Genomic DNA, 7559 nt, shown 5'->3' with positions numbered 1-7559 from the left:
GTTTCCCCCCCCCCCACTTCTGCTCGATGTCACATAGGCATTTTGATTGTTTTTCAGACAATTAAAGGCAAACTGCAAGAATGGATGCTTGTGCATGGATTGCCTGTTCTCCCAGTCGAGCTTGCCCCGGAGTCTCAGAGCAGCAATAGCTGTCAGACAGGCACTTACATTAAGTACCCTGTTGACATTACAGGGATTGGGAAAAGTGCCCTAAAGAGTATTCCCCTCCCAACCCTGCTCCCAGCAGAAGGTAACATTTACTCCTCAGCCTGGGATAAATTACCATATTAATTATTCAAAATACTTAATACCATCAAACAGAAATGAATTTACCAGATGTAGTCAAGAGCCAGAGCAAGAAATCAATGGAGTTTAAAGGCCTGGGCTCTCAATGAATCATTAACTGGGTGCTCTCCTGAAGTGTGGGGAGTGGAGAGGATGTGAATTGCCTCAGGAGGGAGGAGAGGAGGTCAGGACAAATTGCAGCTCCAACCAAGAGTGAATTCTCCCTTCTGCCAAACTACGTACCTGTGATAATGTCAGCACTTAAGGGAATATTTGAGAGTGTGATGGACTCACAAAGAGCTCTGAGAGCAGGATGCAGCTGTGCAAACCAACTGTGCTCTGAACCAGGGGAGTAAATCTACCCTGCTCTGGTAATCCCACCAGTACAGGTAAGGCTTTTTTGGGTTGGAACATGCTGCCCCACAAAACTCTCTTGGTCAGGGAGTGTACATCCTAATAGCTGGACAAATTTGCACAATGAAAATCCAGGTTAATTTTTTCAGATTGATTTTACAGTGGTGATTTACAGGACAGAGCTCGGCCTCTGCTCTTCCTCTTTTACTTTATCTCCCCCAAACTTACTGTGGTACAGATATCAAATGCTTCTTCACATTCTTTTTTATGACATTTCCTAGCTGTGGCACAGCAGCATGGGGTAGTTTCAGTCTGCTGATTTAGTGGTGAGTAGTTTTGAGTCTGCTTGCATGCAAAAGCTTTAGTAGCTGAACTCTCTCAGTCTTATTGCCACAGAAGCAATGTGGTGAAAAATTTTTGGAAATACTCAGTGAAATTTGCAATACAAATCCATAGAAAGAATATCTAGACTAAAATTTCTGTTTTCAGGATTCTGGGGATAGATGACACTCTAGCTGAGTGTTTAACGCATTTTTGCTTAACTAAGCCTTCCTTTTGACTTTGGCTTGCCTTGAGAGCCAATGCAGTTAATTCTGGGCAGGCATTAGGAACAATTCAGTTGAAGGAGCTTCAGGGGAAATTCAGCTTTTGGCCTTTCCCACCCCAGTGCTCTCCCAGTGAAATGCCTTTCAGAGACTTGTTATAAGTAGAAAAGTTGCCCATTTTTTAAAAGGTTGCAGAGTTCACAGGTTGGGCCAGTTGCTGCCAGGGTGGAGTTCTAACTGTTTGTTATTGTAAGCACCTGTCGTTTTCATTAATTACCTGTCCTTGATGGTTAAGAATTCCCCCTTTTGTGAGTGACACCCTGCTGCTTCCTGGAGGACGGCACCTGGACGGTGAAGAGGAGGAGACCTTGGAGATTGCATGCAAATGACCTCAGAACCAGCATGCAACGGGTGAAATGCCTCACCAAACCTAGCCAAAAACCCCTAAAACAATGAGCCAACACGAAATGGACAAATCAAAGTGATGTCTGTTTGTGAGTGTTATGGTTTGGGCCTGGCAAAGCCAGAGCCCCATGGGTACACCTTCTCCCCGGTGTCTGCTGTGAGATGTGACCAGGAATAAGCAAAGCAGGCTCCAAACTTAACATGAAGAAAATTTTATTAACTAAGCTACACACAAACAATTACTAAACTACACACAAAAGAAAAAAAAACAAAAAAAAACCACAAAAAAAACCCAAGGAAAATGAAAACCTCACAAAAACACTCTCCTCCTCCTCCCCCCTAAATTCCCAATACAATACATCCTCCAAAATCACCAATTCTAAGTCCAACACCACCCTTCAGATTAAACTTTCAGCTCCCCAAGAGGAGAGGGAGTCCTTCCATGTGTCATGGTGGCCTCTTCCGTCCTTGTTCCGGTGCTCTCACCACCGAACAGGGATCAGGGCTGCTTCCAGGGTTGTCTTTTTTTAAGGATGCTTTGTCCAGTTCCAGAAAAGCACAGTATCTCACACTCTCACCTCTGGGACATCCGTCCCCCCCATATTTTATAAACCCCCTGGGGTCGAGGGGTACCCACACTGAATCCTCTCTGGCACTGGGACATTTCTCCCCCTGGACTCAGTCTCTGTATCACACGAAAACATGGCTCTGTCCATGGCTTCACGAAAGAGTCCAGCATAAAATGCCACTCCATCTTCTCCCTTCTTTCAACATCTCTCACTCTCTCTCTGGTCCAGACCCCCATCACTGGTTCATTTCCTTCGTCCTCCTCCACTCTTATCACACGTCTAGGAAGGGTTAATGTTCTGTAGGGTTTTCATTGTCCAAAAGGGGTTAAAAACTCCTCCAGGCGGCTGAACTCCTGGCTGCAAACCCCCCCCCCCCCCCCCATCTCCTCAGCTGGGCTGCCTGCTGCCCGCACATATTTACTGAATTTCAAGGTAACACAGGCTGTACTCTCTCTCTCTCTGTCTCTCTGTCTCCAAAAGGGGAGGGGGGGGGGGGGGGGGGGGGGAAGGATGGCTGTCCGATGTCTCTTGGGGCTCTTCCTCCACCCTTCCATCCTCCAGGGCCTCCTCACTCCCATCTCTGTCCAGGCCCAGGCCTACCGCATGGCTGCCCCTCCCCCGCCCAGCGGCAGCGGCTGGACGGGGGAGAGCTCTGACCTGACCTCGGTCCCTCGAAGTCCCAAGAAAGGCTCCCAGGCCCGAAGCCCTGCTTTTAACCCCTGGGTGTTCTCGGAGGTGTGTCCTAAAACCCACTGGCTACCCCAGGTGCCAATATCAAAATCCAAGCACCCATTGGTTTGACCAGAAAGAAGGGGGAATTCTGGGATGTTCTAGTCAAACCACCACAGTGAGGAACAGAATCTAGTATCTGCTAAAACCTTTTTTACCTCCTTACCCTAACCTCAGGATTGGCTAGACAGAGGCATCAAATATTAACCTGGATAATAACACGTCTCCCCATGCTCTTGTGAGGGTGGAATTCCCAGCTCTGCCCACAGACCAGCAGACAAAGATGCACTCTTCTTCCTCCTCCATTAGGTTCTTCCCACCCGAGCTGATCACTTTTAATAAAGGCATTAAAACGGAGAAAGATCTCCCGCCCGAGTTTATTTCAGACTCCTTTGGCTTCTTGCATTCAAGACCTGTGAATTCTGTATTTTGGTGACTGACACTGTGCCCAGGTGTTGGCAGTGGGGGCTGCAGGGTAGCCAGGGAGAAGAAAGTGGATTTACTCTGTGTCAGACACAGGTTTCAGCCTTTATCTTCACCTTTTCCAACCTGAGTGGGAGTGAGAGAACAGTGAGGTGCAGGGCTGGCAGCTGCCTGTGGCTAAGGTGGGTTAAACCACATCCTCCTATTCCTCCTGTTCCTCCTTCTCCTCTTTCTCCTCCTCCTCCTCTTTCTCCTTCTCCTCTGGCTTTGATGTTCAGTTTTTCCTCACACTTTTTCCTCACTCCTTATACTATCATGCAGTGGTTTTGCCTTCCCAGCCTAACAAAGCCAGAATGAAGCAAAAGCACCACATGGGAAAGAGGACATTCCCAAGAAAATGAGTGGTGCTGGGCTGGTGGGATGGTGGAAGTACACACACACAATATCTTGTTTTCTCACACTGATTTCAGGGCTTAAAAGCATTTTGTCTAGTGGGTGTCTTCAACCTTTTCTGTGAAGGAGGAATGACAACCTCTTGTCTAAGGAGACAAGGTGCAAACTCCAAAATGAGTTCTCCCTCTTGGATGACTCCAGTCTGATGCTCATTTATTGCCTGTCACCAAGTCCTATTTAATTCCTTCCTTTTCTGATCTTCCTCAGCTTCCAGTCCTCTTTTACTCCTGCTTGTCTGCTCACTGTTGAAAATAACAACTCATTTTAATATGGGCTGAGGGAAAGGGGGAAAACTAAGCAAAAGAAACAAAAGTCTGTGAGATTTTAAAGCCATGCTCTCACTGACTTGCTGTGAAGTGAATCAGCTGCTCATAAATGCATCAGGAATGAATTCCTTTGGGATCAGCTATAGGAGAGGAGTGTCTGTGAAATAGCTTTAAACTAGAGAACATCCAGAGATCAGAACTGCAGCAAACCATCAGACTAGAACCCAGTCCTTCTGTCCTGTAAAATAGTGAGTATGAAATTAAAAAAACCTTAGCCAGGAAGGTAAGTATGGCAGGATGAACTGGAATTGTGTGGTGATATTGGAGATAAAGCAGCCATGGAATTTGCATAGAATCATAGAATTATGGAATGGTTTGAATTGGAAGGGACCTTAGAAATGGTCTTGTGCCAAACCCCTGCCATGGGCAGGAACATCTCCCACTGGACCAGGTTGCTCAGAGCCCATCCAGTCTGGCCTGGAACACTTCCAGGGATTTCCTACATTCAGAATTTTGAGTGAGGTTCTGGAGAGTTTTCCTTGGGTTCTCAGAACTTGCTGATGGTGGGTAGCCCTGTTAAAACCAAATTAATCCTTTTGCTGTGCCCCTTGCACACACTGTGCACATTGAACCTGCGTTGTGTGTTGTGTGTTTGGGGATAATTCATCTCTTCCAGCCTTTCAAGGTGTCCTGGGGAAGAACATGAGTGTTTTGGTTCTTCAAACCCTGTGCAATGCCAAAAAAAAACAAAAAAAAAAAACAAAAAAACAACTGAGTCTTTTATATAAGAGCTGAAAATAGTCAACTCTTTTTGCATGAACAATTATTGAGTTTTCATTTTGTTTAGGAAAAGAATCAATTTTGTGTGAAAATGCATCAGTTTCTGCTCAGACAAAATAGAGTTTCTAAGGACAATTTTGAATCAATATGAAATGTTCTCTTTTGTCAAATGATTACAGGGCGAGGAGAAATAAAGATGGTTTTGGATGTACTTTTGTGATTGGTCTCTGCAAGAGTTTCTGATGGAGAGAAGGGGATGTGGGCCATGATTTATTAGCACAAGAGTATCACAAAATCTGAATTGAGTGTTACAGGAAAAAGCCTAAAAGATTGGTTGGAAACATATCCCCTTCTCTCTCTCTCTCTCTCTAAACAACATCTCTATAAAATAGGCACTTTGTCCACATCCTGCTAAGAAACAAAATGTGATGGAAATGATTACATGGACATTATTTTTTATAATACATAGTCATTTGTGTAGTTTTACAGAATCTCTCTTGATGAGTCAAGAAGAATAAACATTTATTATTAATAAATAATATTGAGCAATAATAATATTTCAAATTATTCATAGAATCATAACTTACCAAGGACCAATAAACACAGAAAAATGACCTCTGGCTCAGGGAGTTCACAAGCTGCAAATTGCTGGAGTTTGGGAGAGATATTTGAGGAAATATCATGGTTTACTTGCCATCCTCTAAGCATCCACACTGGATCTTATTTTATCATCAATCAATCTGGTTTCGTGTTCTTCACACTTTGAAGTCTCATTGTTATTTGTATCTTTTTAAGCCTAACATACATAATAACTTGGCTTCCCTGTTTTTATTGTCTTGTTTAACATTTCAAATTGCTGACCATGACCTAGGATTTTACAGTTCCTTTTGTTGTAGCAATAATTATGGATACTACAAGGTAAGCATCCCAAGTATTGTGTTTTCCTGGGAAGATCTTTCCAAACTGCAAACCCCCAAGTTCCAGTTTTCCTTCCCTATAACTGGAGTCAGGGACAGGCACCATTTGGAGGCTCATATCCAATTCAAGAGTGGAGTCTTGACCATCAAGTTTCTCAAATAATAAAACATCTCTATTCTGGTGATGATGCTTGATAATGAATTCACTCCTCAGGGAAATTCATTCTTCAAGGACATCATGAGATGAATCACATCCCATCTTCCCATCAGCTCAGTCCCAAAGAGACTTTCCTTTCTCCCAAGCCACTCCATAAATCTAATTAATTCCAGCACAAATAGGGATAAAAGAGATCTTTGCATGCTCCTCCCTGACCATGGGCTCAGAGGTCTTGCATGGTCCATGAGGACGACAGCATTAAGGAACAAATTTAATACTCTGGTATTTAATTTAATATTCTGATGTTAATTTGTCCCTCCTTGTAAGGAGCTCTGACCATTTTTTAGGTAAAATATCTTCATATTCGATTTCTAGTATAGGAATAGAAAATGCCAGTAAATAGCGAGGCCTGGATGAGCTTATGGACACATTACTAAGCACAGCAGAAAGAACAGTAAAGACAATCAAATTTTGTGAGAGAATTAATGAAATAAAACCATTACAGAAAAAGTATTGACACCACTCAGGCAATCTGACTCCTTGTGATGTGAGTATATGGAGGGTAAAATGGAAAAGGTCAGTGATAAACTGAACTAATTTCCCAAAGAACATTCTGGGGAAAAAGGAAACCCCATGAGAGTGCATCATTGGTAAGAAGTGAGGTACTCAGTGGGCTCAAATCACTCTGTGGCATGGAAAAATTGTTAGAAAAGTTAGGGTGATCCTTATTGTGTTATCAGGGTTCATAACAAATTTCAATGAGAAATAACTGGTCCTAAAAATACTAATATGAGAAACCAAACTGACAGATTATAATAGGAAGAGAACATTGAATAGTCATCAACTAAGATATACCTTCTTCCAATTAACTTCATCCTATGTCATTTATTTAATTGGCTAATGCTATCTCAGATTTTCAAGACCTTGTGGAAGAAAAAGAAATTGGAAGAGAAAAAATCCACAAAAGATGTCTTATAATGGAAAAGAAAAAAGAACAAACCACACATAAATATTCAGTCCCTAGTGAACAACATTGAGCAGACAACATTTAAACAAACAGGGTGACGAGGGGATGGATTTGTCAAGAGCAGCACAACGTGGTTTCCTTGCATGGCAAGATAATAGACATTGTGGAGCATGGTAAAAGGGGGAAAAGCCCTCAGTCCCTGTCTGCAGTGAAGCTCTGTCACCGTAGGACATGACAATCCCACCACTAAGATAAACATTAACTAAACAAAATTACTCTGAGGGAAGGCAAACCTGACAATAACTTCTGTCCAGACCACGTAACGAACTTGTGCTGACAAGTGAAGGTTGTATCAAATCAGGTTTGTGAGATTTCTGTGCTGGGCAGAGCTCGCTTTACATCCTCAGTGCTTGGGAAAAACGCCAGTCACTTGCTTTTAAAATTTTATAAGTTTAATAGTAATAAGATGGTTATAAAAATAGCAATATAATTAGAGTAATAATAATTTGGACAGTTTGGATTAGGACACTAAGAGACAATAGAAACAAAGAGTTATGGATGTCCGGGTACATTTTTCTCGGCAGCATGAACCTGAAAAAGGACACAGTTAACAGAGGATTCACCCTTGAAAACAATAACCTGTGGCATATTCATACACCTCATACATGATGTATAAATTCCATTCAAACACAGGATTCTGTCTGGTCAT

The sequence above is a fragment of the Ammospiza nelsoni genome, chromosome 1 (assembly GCF_027579445.1).
Source record: "Ammospiza nelsoni isolate bAmmNel1 chromosome 1, bAmmNel1.pri, whole genome shotgun sequence".
Lineage (NCBI taxonomy): Eukaryota > Metazoa > Chordata > Aves > Passeriformes > Passerellidae > Ammospiza > Ammospiza nelsoni.
This window is presented reverse-complemented; position numbering follows the sequence as displayed.